The sequence below is a fragment of the Zalophus californianus genome, chromosome 1 (assembly GCF_009762305.2).
Source record: "Zalophus californianus isolate mZalCal1 chromosome 1, mZalCal1.pri.v2, whole genome shotgun sequence".
NCBI classification, from domain to species: domain Eukaryota; kingdom Metazoa; phylum Chordata; class Mammalia; order Carnivora; family Otariidae; genus Zalophus; species Zalophus californianus.
The window spans coordinates 185,054,352-185,070,123 of NC_045595.1; positions in this window are offsets into that span (position 1 = coordinate 185,054,352).

Here is a 15,772-nt window from a genome sequence, read left to right on the forward strand (position 1 = left end):
TATTCTTTCCAACTCAAGATCTTTAATTGAGTCACATCTGCAAACATTATTCTTTGCCCTCATATGTAGTAACACAAATTCGAGACATCATAATAGGGCTACTTTTTGCTTACTCCAGATATCAGTAGGAAAGACCTGATATTTATAGGGAAAGATTTGTATAATAGTTACTTGACAACTTTTATGTGCTTGCACCATGTTAAGCAGAAAGGATGTAACTGCAAGGAAGACCATTATCATCCCTGTCCTCACAGAGCTTAGCACCCCAGAGGGGCTGATAGCTTCCATTTCTCCATGAAGTAGGTGGAGAGAACATCTTTAGAGACTAGAGAATGATTAATAGGAAATTTGAAGAAAAAAGAGGGTTGCAAATGGCTGTTGCAAAAAAGTAAAAGGGAAAAGATTGGACAGGTAAGATTTGGGGGACTCTTTGAGGGTCCAGATGTTGTTTATCTTATATTTCCAGCTCTTCAGCCTCTGAGCTCATGGCCAGCTTTCATCTTCTATCCCCCATGGAACTATTTCCAGCCAATGAATTGATTAACAGAGCAGCCCAGTGTTACTGCTGGAAGGAAGATTTAATTGCTAGTGGAAAACCTTCCAGAACTCTTTTCCTTTGCCACAACAATTAACAAATACTCCAAACAGTGGCTACTTTGTCATGCTGGGTCACGAATTTGTCATGGAGGAGAATCCCCAGCCTAGCTGAATCCCTAGCCATGAACTGTTGTGTGAAGAAGTAGTATACCTTTGCTTTAAGCTATATAAACTTTTGTGGCTGTTTCTTATTGTAGTCTGACCTAGTCTATCCTATGTGGTAATACCAGATATGGTTAGAACCAGGACGCTCATCAGCTGAGTTGTTTGATTTTCTTTGTTTGCAGAGGCAGACACAGCCCTTGATGGCTGAATTTTTTCAGGCTTGGTATATGCCAGGGGTGGGTGGAGGACAGAAAACAAAGCGTAATTAGTTATAAAGCTTTTAGCTCTAGCATGGTGATGTTGTTGTTGAGGCTAGCTGTTTTAATAAATAGTAAGAATAACTTCAACTAATTTGGCATAACACTTGAGAGTTTAAAAACCATGATAACATTGGGTGCCTGCGTGGCTCATTCGGTTGAGCGTCTGACTCTTGATTTGGGCTCAGGTCTTGATCTCAGGGTCATGAGATTGAGCCCCACATCAGGCTCAGCACTAGGCATGGAGCCTGCTTAAGATTCTCTCTCTCCCTCTCCCTCTGCCCTGCAACCCCCTCACCCCCCCACCCCACTGGCTCGTGTGCATTCTCTCTCTCTCTCTGAAAAAAATAAAAAATAAAAAATGAAACAAAAAACCCAAACCATAAAAACACGCATTATCTCCTTTGATCCTCGTGTTAACTCTTCTGAGTTAGATGATATTTTCCCCCTTTTTACAGATGAAGAAACTGTGGCATAGGGATGACAAGTTTAATCATTTAGATAGTCAGCGGTATTGGCAAGCACACAGTGACTTATTTACTAGGTGCTAGGGATGGGGTCATAGTGCTGTGAAAAGTCACTAGTGAATGAGGCAGGCCTAGTATCTGATCTCATGGTTCATGTGGCAGACTTGAGACAATGTTTCTCTGGCTCTGGAGAAAACCTAGCTCTTCTAATTTCAGAATTAATTTATTGTTAGGTCATGTGTCTCAATACTACAAACTTAAATTCAACTAGCAGGAGGGGAAAATGTAGCCAAGAGCACAGAGATGGGAATCCATTCCATCTTGGCCTTTTGGATTCTCCTTACTATCAATGTCTTGGAGTTCTTTATGGAGCAAATCCATCATGATTCTGTTAGGTCTGCGCTACATAGAATTGGCATGCAACAATAACACAAAGGCATTTTTTTTTCTTTTCAATATAAAGACGAAAATAAGTCTACGGGAAGACTAAACAGCAAGTATAAGAGCTAGAAAAACATTATGCTTCTAGCTTTGTGTTGAATTCAAAACCTAAAGCTTCTTGTAAGTCACTAAATTTACTGATAGTAAAAAGAAATGTCTATTACCTTCGAAGTCATTAAGTTAGTTAGGGGTAAGCATTGTTAAGTTCCTGCATTGTTGATTTTCTATAGTCTTTCTCCTGTGATTATTTCTTTTATTACTTCTTATAGAAACCAAATATGATTTTGTTATTAGAATTATTAAAATGTATTTCCTGAACCCTGTTTAAATTGTGGACACATTTCATTATGGAGAGGGAATTATATACTCTACCTGCAGTCTATGCAAACTAACAGCCTCACCACCCTCTTGAGGTAACCTGATGAAGTGCAAGCACAAGTATCAGAAACTTTGCTTAATGAAATTGAGATCTAATTTGAAAGTTGTGCACATTTGGATGTTAATGAGTGTTGAGCTCTTCTAGAGAAAGTATGGTGCTAAAAAAGGGATGAGGGTTTAGGACCCATCTCTGAGAAACTAGTAGTTTAGAAAGTAGTCAGAGATTTAAAAGGGCATTTAAAAGAATCTATTTCAAAAAACAGGAGTAAAACACTGCTCCCAAAGAAAATGAAAATTGAGATTATATTTTTATTCTGTCCCCATACTGTGGTGTCAGAAAAAAAAATACATAGGGATAGGAACTTTATCTCTACACAGTTGCCTTGAAAGTCCTCTCTTGAAAGAAAGCAAGCCCTCTCACCCCTTTTTTGGGGGGAGGAGAGATTAGGACATAGAAGAGGAAGAACTTGCATACATAGTTGAAGTAGTCATGGTTTTCTGTGAAGCCGGTGGTTCCGGGTCCAACATATTAGCACATTTTGCAAAGCTAGTATCTGTGTAATTGAGATAAAGGAAGTTACAATAAGATATTTCTAAACACTGTAACCCTGCTTTCCTTTGTCTTTTTACATCAATGACCATCTCTCTTTGTACCAGTATCTAGAATATATTTTCTTACTATAAAAAGTTTTCCTTAGGAGGAGAAAATGTTAAAATTAGGCAGTGTGTTGTTTTCTTCTTGTTGTTTTTTAGAGTGTAGGGGAGGAAAAATAATTTTCCTCCTCTTCTGACTTTTTAGCTAAGACTCCTGTAAAAGATTAACAACAAAAATTTATTAACATATATACCTCATGTATACATGGGAGAAATCCAGGGAAAAATGAATAACCCTTTGGGGTGGCCTAAATCACCAGCTTAAATACCATCTTTAGTTAAACACAAATGGAAAGAAAAGATGTTTCTGTGGGAGGGGGAAGGGGAGGCCAGTTATGAGAGGTTACTAGGAGTAGCAAGGGTAAGATTTATTATGCAAATTTAAGTCAGTACCTTCTCTGTTGACGAGAGTTTCTTGTGACTTTATTCTCTATCTGGTACAGAGAGGGAGATAACTTTATAAATGCAGATTTTCTTTACAGAAGGGTAACTTATGTTTTCAGAGCTTCTCTTTCGCCTGCTGTTTTCAAAATAGTCCTTATGTCAAAGAGGCATATTTTGGGGGTGGCATATTCTGCTACCCTTCAGGAATCTATCACTTTTTACATCAATGAAACTTCATTTTCTAACAAGTAGCACTAAAAGATTATCATTACCTGTAATAAGACATATTATATGAAAAAGCAAATGTCGAAGTGCTCTTAAATATTTGTCTATCATTTTAAATTAAATTTTGAAAGAGAAGAAATAGGTGAAGATTAGTGAATGTGTACTGCTAATATTTTAGAATTTCAACATCTGTTCATGTTCTGTTTCATATCTATTTTTACCTGATCTTTGGAAACAGATAATGTGTTTCTAATGTGCAATTATTTAGAGAATGCTTTAACAAATATGAGAATTGGCCAGGCACATATATCTACTTCTTTATTTTCCTTACATATTTCCATACTTATCTCTATGAAAGTACAAAGCAGGAAAAAAATTACTTTCAACAGTACTTCTCCCCTAATTAAAAAAAAAATCATCTGAATAAGGCGAAAACACCTAAAGCAAAACTTCAGTTTGCAAAAAATCCATGGGTTTAATTATCCAGATTTTGGGTTTTCCAAATTCTATCCAACCACTTCATGATCACCTTAGCCTGCCTCCAGGCTAATACCTTTGTGCTACATTTATTCTATTTTTACATTTTTAGCCTCTTTATATGCCAGATGAAGTCAGATGCTCCATACCTTCTCTCACTCAATGCTTTAGCATTTCTATAGTATAGGAGGGGTAATATAACATTTTGTTAACAGTATTTATTAATCTATTTCTTTGTCTCCCTGCATTTTGCTCTATCCGTACCCCTATTCAAGCAAATGATTTGCTGTGCACTTCTTGTCTCAGAGGAGGAATCCAGAAGGATGGAAAAAAAAAAAAAGCACAACTTTTTTTTTTCCTTCTTATTTCAATGCCTTCTCCTCAGACTGTGAAAATATCCATGAGTATAGATACAGTGGCATTGTGGCCAAGAGCATGGAAAGTAAATGAATCCTTTCCATTCTTGACCCACCACTTTCTATTAATTATCAAGTGGGGCAAAGAGAAGAAGGTGTGGCCAAGAGAGGCCTCAAGAGAGGCAGCAAAACCCAAGAGAGCAATACATTTAGACTAGAATTTCTCAGTCTGGGTACTACTGGGATTTTGGAGCAGATCATCCTTTGTTGTGGGAAATTGTCCTGTGAATTATAGGTTGATCAGTAGCAATCCTTACCTCTACCCAATAAAGTGTCAATGTCACCCTCCTCCCCAGTTGTGATAACCCAAAATGTATCTAGAATTACCAAATGTCCCTGGAGGAAAAGGGGGAGCAGAAGCACCCTCAGCTGAGAACCATATAAGATCACATAAGACCAGGTAGATTGGACCTTGGACAGCTCCAATATGAGTGTCCTATTCTCATGCTGATGGAATATTGAGCCCGGTTCAGTGTCTCTCAAGAATTCTTAAAAGCAAATTTATAACTTCCCAGGTAAGCAAACTTCTCAGGTAAGCCATCTCTGAATATGTGTTCTAGATATGCCTGTTATTTATCCTGCGCAGAAAGACTGATCAATAATGCCTTTCAGAGCAAGATTTCTCTAATGACTGAAGTTGGATTATAGAAGAGTGATTATTTTTTTAAAAAAAGAGAATTGATATGCATTGCCCTATTGTACTCCAAAAATTTTAACACATATAGTTCTACCTGAGAGTTTTTTAATATGTTGTCTTGGTATTAGTTGTTCATTATTTTACTTGGTCTTTATTATTATTATTTTTGTTTTTTTGGTTTTGATTATTTAACTTTAAGCAGTCCCTACTGCCAAAACATATTTAGGGTTGTTAATAAAAACCACTATGTAAAATAGCTGTACAAACATAAAGATAAATACAGATAAGAATTGGTAGAAAGGAAAAGGGAAATAACTGCCAAGAACTATAATTTAACATTGTCCATATGAGTTTCCTGGCAGGTAGAAGGAAAGAAAAATGAGGCATTAAGAAATTATCTCATAATCAGATCAAATCATTTTTTTTTTAATGGTGATTCCTGAAGACTAATGGGAGAAATGGATTTTGGCCTATAAGACTTTTGGAATCTTTACAATCACATTGTTACCTATTCTGAAACAATAGATTTACCCACATATGGACCTCTATACTATTTAAAAATCAAGGAATTGGCTGCTCTCATTTATTGACATTATAGTTTGGATCTTTTATCTCCAAAAAAAAATGAATTTTAAAAACACTAAGACTTGTTTTGTTCTATTTATAATTAGATTGTATGGGGTTTTATGAATAAGAAATATGTGCATGATAAAAATGTTCAAAAGTCATACTCAGTAAAAAGTTAAAAATAAGTCAACTTCCCCTTTGCACACCACCTCCCAGTTCCCCAGAGGCAGCCCCTGTTATCAGCTACTTGTGTTTTTTTTTCAGAGTTATTTTATGCACAGACAAACATATACATATGCAATCTCTTTATGCACATGGTGTTGTGCTATATATAAAATTCTGACAAATGGAAGATCTGTAGGATTTTTTAACCCATGCTCCTGGGACACATTAATCTTGGTGTACAAATAGGGATGCATTATGATTCATGTACCTTATTTTGTGGAGTTTTGCATCAGCCTGACTTTCAGTGCTTTTGATTCCCTTTACATCTCTTCTACATATCTGTTGGGGTCCATATGTGGTTTCTCAGTTGTGTCCACAAACAAATGGACCACTGTCCACTGTCCCCTGTCAACCTTGAGCCTGCAGCCATTAAACGCACTCCCAGAAAAGCTGGATGAGACATTCAGACATTTCCTCCATTGCTCACAATTAGGTCACTCGACTTCCCGACCCCAGCTTCCTGGTAAGAACCTCAGTTGCTCCTAGACACAACTCTTGGATGGATATTGCTGTTCTCCTGGAGTGTGGCCATTTCTCTGGAGCTCTCAGCATAGCAAATCTATGCACACAGTATTCTCTGCAGAACTGAAAAGACATCAATTCTTCTTTTGGTTCTCATGGTCGCTCTTTGCCAACCACTCAGACTCCTTCCAGAATTAGTCAATCACTTGGCCACAGCACTTGGGGTTTCTTTTTGTAATTAGCAAATACAGAGAGTCCTACATATCTTGAGCATTGCAGTTGGGCATAGCCTATGTGTTTGATTCTCTCCCCCCTCAAAAGGAATTCTGTACCAGGAGGCATATAGACCCTCCCGCGAACAAGCTCTATATACAAATAAGCACTGACTCAGGCCATTAGACATGTCTAAATTTCTCTGGTCTTTGAAATAAACACACTTTATGTTCAAAACCAAATTTCTCAGCTGCAGATACAAATGGCCTCCTTGCACTCACCAATGTCTCAGCCTCTGCCTTTTTCCTCTCCCATTAGCTTGCCTGACACTGTTTGAAAAGGGGAAGAAGAGAATAATCCACAATAGTTTTGGATGCTCCTCACCACTTCACCTCCCACCTTCAGTTAAATCTCATGGCATTGCTAGATATTTCTTTTGTTACCATTTAGACCACTTAGTGTAACTCTGATATATATATTTTTCTTTTTGCAATAGCTAGACATGTTTTATTGTTACTGTTGTGCACACAGGCCCAGAATGTCTTTGCTTCCATGGCAATTTAATGTGGCATTTCCTAAAGTTATTTATCTGTTCACTTTCAAAATCATAACATTTTGGTGGAATGCTAGCTAAGATTGTGAGTTATAATGATTGCATCTAGCAATACTACACTCAGCATACAAACTTACATTAAAAAGAAGTTTTCTGTTAAAGTTACAGGAAAATATTTTGGTTATATTGTTTCATTTGGGTAGTATTAAGCCACTTTTTCTTCTCCTTCATGTACCCTTCATCTACCCATCTTCCCTTATGCCTTCAAAGTTTAGCTATAAGGTTTATAGCCCCAGGATTGGAAAATCCCTCCTATGACAAAGAGGTCATTTTTCAACTTTGTTTCACAGGTGACTTTTGATCATAGAAGAACAGTACCATAACTGATATGCCATTCAAAAATCAGTTCTATCAGAGAAGGACATGCTCCTTTTACTATAGGCCTGAATAACTCATGACATCTTATAGAGATAATTGAAAGCCCAGCTCTTCTGCCCAGAGAGAATGTGTAAAAAGGAATGGAATTGGGAGGCGGAGGGTGTCAATGTGTGTTAACCTCCCTTTTCTGAACTAAAATACCAGGGGGAGAAACCAGGTGAGCTTGTTGATGAGAAAACCAAAAATAAAGGAGGACTTTTTGCCTAGCAGACTTTTGAAGGCTCTTGGAAGAGACCATACTGCAGAAAACCTATCTCCTCCCATTCTATACCACTTTGTGGAAGCAGTGTGACAGTAAAATATTAATTATTCCTGGTTAGAAAGAGAGAGAAAAATCTTCATCTAATTTTGTTCTCTCCCCTTGGATGTTTAAAATACTCAGAAATCCCCCCTTGTCTTCAGCATGTGATTTTTATCAAGCTATGCATGGGCAGGGGAATTGGCTGCGTCTCTACCCTTTGGAATGATTTGACCAAGCTCATCAGGGCAGGTTACTCTATGGGGAATCTAAAGATGTCACAACTGGACCTCAGGAGTCTAAGCCTTCTGGTTCCAAGACAGGGATGAGTTAGCAGGGGTGGCCCAGGACACAAGTACAAAGAGAGATCCACATATCATAGTCTCCATATTTAAAAACTATAATGTTAACATATCAGATGAAATGTGTTCTATTGTCCTACCTTTACCACAACCAAGAAGGTCATATTTAGATTTACAGTTGTAGCACTCCTTGGAGTTCTGTATCAGACCAAAGCAGTGTAGGAGAAGCCAGTCCAGCCTGCCTTTCTCCCCACTCTCTCCTGCCCATCTTTCTGGCTCCTTCGTATTCTGCATGGGGCCTCCTATAATGCTTGAGGACACCCGGCCCACATACCCAAATTACATTCAGTCCTCCTAACCACCCTTCCTTAACGCCACCCCTGAGACCTTGGGGGTACTGTAGTAGTTTTCTATGCAGCACAAACTTGGTGGCTCAAAACACCCATAACTATCATATTATAGTTTCTTTGGGTTAGGAGTTAAGGCATAGCTTAACTGGCTATTCTGCGTAGATCTTGCAAGGTTGAATTTAAGGTGTCAGCCTAGCAACATTCATTTGGAGGCTTAGCTGGGGAAGAATCTGATTACATGTTCCCTTAGCATATCAGCAGAATTAATTTCCCTAAAGGGATAGCATTTATGGTTTGCTTCTTCAAAGGCAACAGGAGAGTAAACTTTATCATGAGTTGCCTACCAAGACCAAGTCCTTTATAACATAATCATATATTACATATATACATATACAATATAACATACCATTGCTTTTGCCATATAACATATAATCACTGGAGTGCCATCCCATTACCTTTGTCATATTCAATTTTTTAGAAACATTCACAGGTTCTACTTACATTCAAGGGGAGAAGATTGAGAATTACACAAATTGAGAACATCAGGAGGCATTGATCATGGGGTCACTTTAAAGTCAATCTGTCTCAGGTGCATACACAAGTGGTATAGACTGCTCTTAGAAGGATGCAGCAGGAGAACAGGGTCATGACTAGCTTGGAAATGGGCTCAGGCACCATTTGGACAAAAAAATACCTGGATCCTAGGAGTTTGAACTGTGTTACAAAAGATGAGCACATGTGCTCCAGGTTTTCATTCTCAGTTGGCTCAGAGGATACCTCACCCCAGGGGAGAGGTAATGTTAGAATAAGGCTAGAGTGGAACTTTTAAAATTGTAGGGCCCCATAGCAGAGGCTTTCTTTCTTGAGTCTAAAAATGGTATTGGATACAACTTTGACCACGTCACACTTGGGCTGTGTGTGATATCACTGCTTTAGGGCAAAATTTAACCAAAAAGACCAGGACTACTGTCACTGAAGAGAAAAACCAAGACTCGGAGAGCAGTAAAGGGATTCCTATGCGAATGTGAAGCCCCCTGTTCCACCTCCACGGAAGTATACAGCAAGCTCTGTCATATAGCAAAACAGCATCTTGAGAGGAACGAACGTGATAGAGGGAAGAGAAGGGACTGTTTAAAACTGAAAAAAAGAAAAATCTTCATCTGTCAGGAGAGATGATGAGAAAACTAATTGGTAAAATGTGAAGGTTCTCCCTTGCCCAACAGCTTGGGAAACATGAGAAAATCATATCAGCTCTGTAGGAAATTAAGAACTTTGTATGATGATTTAGTTTTTGGATCTAGCATTCTTTAAGCCCACTTTATCAACCTTTCACTTAGAGCTTCGACCTTGCAATGTTGTTCGTAATCTCATTCTCAGCCATGCTTGAAACTTTGTTAGAATCTGGGCTGTCCCAGGGGTCTTACTGAGGGCCAAGGCATGTGAAAGGTCCTGGCTTCTCACTGTAGCTGTGAATCCACTTTTACTTGGCTCACCTTTCTCAACTCTTTTTTTCTATGCTTTTTTTCCAAGCTTATGTTTTTAGTTATGTCTGTTATAATTCTTGCAGTTAGTAAGATGATATTTACTTCCATTTTTTTATTCTGTTTAATTTTTTACTGTTTCCTTGCCTTAGCTTACTTTTAAACTCCTGTCTTATTAATTTTTAATTCTTTTCTCTTTGATGTTTTGTCTTGGGCCATGTTTTAAAATGTTTCTTTGAAAATATTTACATGTAATTTTTTTTAGTTTTCTCACTAATTCTAATAGCTACTTTGCTCTCCATTTGTTGTATTACTTTGTGCGTTTTATGTTATGCTATCTTTATCCAGTTTGGGTGCCAATTCCTTCTGGTTTTGATTCATTTTTACGTGAGGTCTGTTCTGTCAGGATCAGCTCTTTCCTGAAAAATAAGATGGGGAGGAAATATTTCTCTGAACATTTTCTTACCCCATCCATGCTGAGCACATGTATACACCATGATCCACTCAGTGCTCTGAGTATTTGGGGTGAAAAGGGAGTAAACTTAGGCCAGATGGAGTCATTCTCTCACAAACTTTTGTTTTTGATGGTTTTATATTTTTACAAGTCTCTTTAGTGGATCATGATTGGCTGTTCTGACAGAGTGTCCCCTTCACTCCCTCCCATTTATAGACTTGTGAATATTTGTTAGTTCCTTGTTTGGCCTCACTCTCTGCCACTCTGCAGTGTGGAATAAGGCCCACATGGCTCCCATAAGCCATCCAGCTCCTTCAACTTATTATCTCAGATCAGTAATTGATCATCAGCTGTTTAGGTCATAGACATTTTAGATCTGTGCTATCTGGTTTCATGTATATTAACATACAGAGATGCAAATGCAGATAAGAGAAACAGACACAGAGGATCAAGTCTAGGCACCATGCCACAAATTGGTCCCAATATCACTGTTCTTGGCAACTTATTTATAGATTAGGGTTTGAAGTTGAGTTGGCTTTTCATGCTTTCATTGAAGATAGAAAATTCCTATTTGAGCCTTATGCATTTTGTAGTTTGGAGAGATTTTAGAGAAGAGAGTGAGATAGAAATGCCTTGACTCTGGCAGCTCTAACCATAAGTTTCTTGTACATATATAAAAAATAAAATCTAAATATTTGAAGGCAAAATATCTTACCTAAGATTTCTCTTTTTTCTAATTTTTATGTTTATGACCTTCTTATTGAGAAAATAAAGTACACTATTTTTAGAAAATATTATTAAGGAGACTGGGCAATCTGGAAGGCCCTGGTTTACACAAACTATCTACAGTAAATGATGGGTTTAATATTTCCAATGAGCCTACAGTGCCAGAAACTGACCCTTGATTCATTCATATTGAAGTCATTTTTACTTAGCTACTATTCTTAAGCAAATTCAATCTTTAATCATGTATACCTATTCTTGATGGTCTAAAAAGCAGAATACAAGAATCTCAGAGGTCTCTCTTCCCTGTTCACTCAAGAAAAAGTATGTTTTGAATATGCTTGCCTGGTCTTTTTATCTCAGATGAAAGGATGATAAAATGCAGAGAAAACTTCTCTGTAGGGTGTATGACAAGAGCTAACCCAGGGCTAAGGGTTTAGTGAGCTCCATGAGAAAACTGCAAATATTTCTATTTCAAGTGATTTCTTTTGAGATTGAATTTAAAGGCATGAATACAAGGAACACAAGATGCTATTTTCCTTCAACGTATTTGGACTACTTACTGTTAACTCTTCATTTGTAGGGAACATGTACCTATATTCCTTGATATTACTAGTTTTATTTCTATACTGTGTTTTAATAACATATTAGCAGAAGATAAATTTTATAATCATTATTTTACTACTGACTCTAATGCAGACGGATTATAATAATCTCTTTTTTTTCAAATGAAATGCATATAAATTTGAGAGAAAATATTCACATCTCCATTCCTAAAACACTATAGTGTGACATACTATATAACACTAATACTGTTCATGCTTTTAAGTTAAAATTTGAGTTTAAATCTTATTTTTCTTATCTTGCATGATTATGAAAAAAATTAAACCATATGTGCTATAGTTTATGACCCCCATTTTAGAGATAAGAAAATTAAAGTTCAGAAGTATCAGTTAACTCCCCTAAGATCACATTGCTGAGAAGTGGTAGTAGCAGTTTTCTAAATAACCTATGATCTGCAGGATAAAGGCTTCTACATTTTGAAAACCATAGCTGGAAGGCCTAATGTTGGAGAATGAAGTTCAACTGAATGAATGCTTTATGAAAGACTTTGGAAAACAGGCATGTGAATTAACTAGTTAGTTATCCCATCTCCCACTATTAATGGGTGCTGACCAGTTGTGTTGAGAATAGTATTCTATTTTAAACTAACACAAGAACTTACTGTTTGAGGGAATTGTATATAAACCAAGAATATTTCACTGAGGATAGAAAGCAAATCCCTCAGAGAAGTTCATCTTTATAATCCTGACATTGCGTACAACTAAGGATGTGCCAGGCTCCTCTTAGGGTATGTTATTAATATGTTTACTCAATACTTACATTAAATTTCCCTTATGATATATCCCTTGGTTAACTTTAAGATATAATACAGAAAAGATATTTTAGCTGTCATTAACAAAGTTCTAGTCTCTTAGAATGATACTCTTCAAAGAATTTAAGCAAATGGCCAGTTAAATTTTAGCAGTTGACAGTTGAAAATGGAGGGAAATGGAAAAGGAATATCAAACAGAAAGACTTCTTCCCATCCTTCAAATTCAAGGAAGTATAACATATTCTCTGACTTTAATAAGTCTTGAGATCGAGAAACATATTAACAGTGCAGAATCATAATAAACTCATGCTTGCCATACTTACTACATAGTTACAGGTATCAAGTAAAATGGAAGACTGTGACTGACATGTCACTTATTGAGCATGTTCTCGGTAGGGCTGAAACATTACCTCAACTCAATATACATGGGTTTATTATTCTCAAAAGCCTATTTTCACTGCTACAGCCTTTATAGTTGACCATTATCTCTTAAGAATGGCATCTAAAATCAGGACACTAACTTCATAGACAATCTACTTAAAAATATTTATTCACAGTTGTGTTTACAGTTTGAAATACACCCATGCACTAAAATAAGTGTGTATTTGTTGTCTATCACTGCATAAAAGCAGCTTAAAACTTAGCATCTTAAAACATACACACTCATTATCTCATAGTTATTTTGCGGATTCCTGGGTCAGGAATCTACATGCTTTTTAGCTGGGTCCTCTGGTTGTGGAAATATAAGGATATAGTCATCTCGAGGCTCTTCTGTGAAGGAACTTAGTCAATCGAAGGGCATTGGAGGATTCAATCTTTCATGGCTGTTGGGCTGAGGCCTCAATTTCTCATGAGCTGTTGGCTAGATGCCTACCTCATTTCTTGTGATGTGGGCTTTGCCATATTATAGCATCTTATACCATAGCAACAGTAAGTGAGAAGACAAGGAAGAGCACCATCAATAGAGAATGCTAACAAGATGGAAGTCACAGTCTTTTTTTTTTTTTTTTGATGTAGTGTTCCATGATTCATTGTTTGTGTTTAACACCCAGTGCTCCATTCAATATGTGCCCTCTTTAATACTTATCACCAGGCTAACCCATCCCCCCATGCCCCTCCCCTCTAGAACTCTCAGTTTGTTTCTCAGAGTGCACAGTTTCTCATGGTTTGTCTGCCCCTCCGATTTCCCTTCCTTCATTTTTCCCTTCCTACTATCTTCTTTTTTTTTTTTTAACACATAATGTATGATTTGTTTCAGAGGTACAGGTCTGTGATTCATCAGTCTTACACAATTCACAGCACTCACCATAGCACATACCCTCCCCAATGTCTATTACCCAGCCACCCCATCCATCCCACCCCCGACCACTCCAGCAACCCTCAGTTTGTTTCCTGAGGTTAAAAATTCCTCATATTAAAGAATTTATCAAACTCAACACCCAAAGAACATATAATCCAATCAAGAAATGGGCAGAAGACACAAACAGACATTTTTCGAAAGAAAACATCCAAATGGCCAACAGACACATGAAAAAGTGCTCAACATCGCTCGGCATCAGGGAAATCCAAATCAAAACCTCAATGAGATACCACCTCACACCAGGCAGAATGGCTAAAATTAACAAGTCAGGAAACGACAGATGTTGGGGGGGATGCGGAGAAAGGGGAACCCTCTTACTCTGTTGATGGGAATGCAAGCTGATGCAACCACTCTGGAAAACAGTATGGAGGTTCCTCAAAAAGTTGAAAATAAAGCTGCCCTACCACCCAGCAATTGCACTACTGGGTATTTACCCCAAAGATACAAATGTAGTGATCCGAAGAGGTCTGTGCACCCCGATGTTTATAGCAACAATGTCCACAATAGCCAAACTATGGAAAGAGCCAAGATGTCCATTGACAGATAAATGTGATGTATATATACAATGGAATATTATGCAGCCATCAAAAGGAATGAACTCTTGCCATTTGCAACAACGTGGATGGAACTGGAGGGTATTATGCTGAGCGAAATAAGTCAATCAGAGAAAGATATGTATCATAGGACCTCACTGATATGAGGAATTCTTAATCTCAGGAAACAAACTAAGAGTTGCTGGAATGGTGGTGGGCGGGATGGAGTGGCTGGGTGATAGACATTGGGGAGGGTATGTGCTATGGTGAGCACTGCAAATTGTGTAAGACTGTTGAATCACAGACTTGTACCCCTGAAACAAATAATACATTATATGTTAAAACAAAGAAGAAGATAGTAGGAAGGGTAAAATGAAGGGGTGGAAATCGGAGGGGGAGACGAACCATGAGATATTATGGACTCTGAGAAACAAACTGAGGATTCTAGAGGGGAGGGGTGTGGGGGAATGGGTTAGCCTGGTGATGACTATTAAAGAGGGTACATATTGAAAGGAGCACTGGGTGTTATACACAAACAATGAATCATGGAACACTACATCAAAAACTAATAATGTAATGTATGGTGACTAACATAACAAAATAAAAAAAAGAATTCCTCATATCAGTGAGATTATATGATACATGTCTTTCTCTGATTAACTTATTTCGCTCAGCATAATACCCTCCAGTTCCATCCACGTTGTTTCAAATGGCAAGATTTCATTCCTTTTGATGGTTGCATAAAATTCCATTGTATATATACACCACATTTATCTGTCAATGGACATCTTGGCTCTTTCCATAGTTTGGCTATTGTGGATGTTGCTGCTATAAATATCAGGGTGCACGTACCCCTTCGGATCCCTACATTTGTATCTTTGGGGTAAATACCCAGTAGTGCAATTGCTGGGTGGTAGGGCAGCTCTATTTTCACCTTTTAGAGGAACCTCCATACTGTTTTCCAGAGTGGTTGCACCAGCTTGCATTCCCACCAACAGTGTAGGAGGGTTCCCCTTTCTCCGCATCCCCCCAACATCTGTCGTTTCCTGACTTGTTAATTTTAGCCATTCTGACGGGTGTGAGGTGGTATCTCATGGAGGTTTTGATTTGGATTTCCCTGATGCCGAGCGATGTTGAGCACTTTTTCATGTGTCTCTTGGCCATTTGGATGTCTTCTTTCAAAAAATGTCTGTTCATGTCTTCTGCCCATTTCTTGATTGGATTATTTGTTCTTTGGGTGTTGAGTTTGATAAGTTCTTTATAGATTTTGGATACTAGCCCTTTTTCTGATATGTCATTTGCAAATATGTTCTTCCATTCTGTTGGTTGGTCTTTTGGTTTTGTGGACTGTTTCCTTTGGTGTGCAAAAGCTTTTTATCTTGATGAAGTCCCAATAGTTCATTTTGGCCCTTGCTTCCCTTGTCTTTGGTGATGTTTCTAGGAAGAAGTTGCTGCAGCTG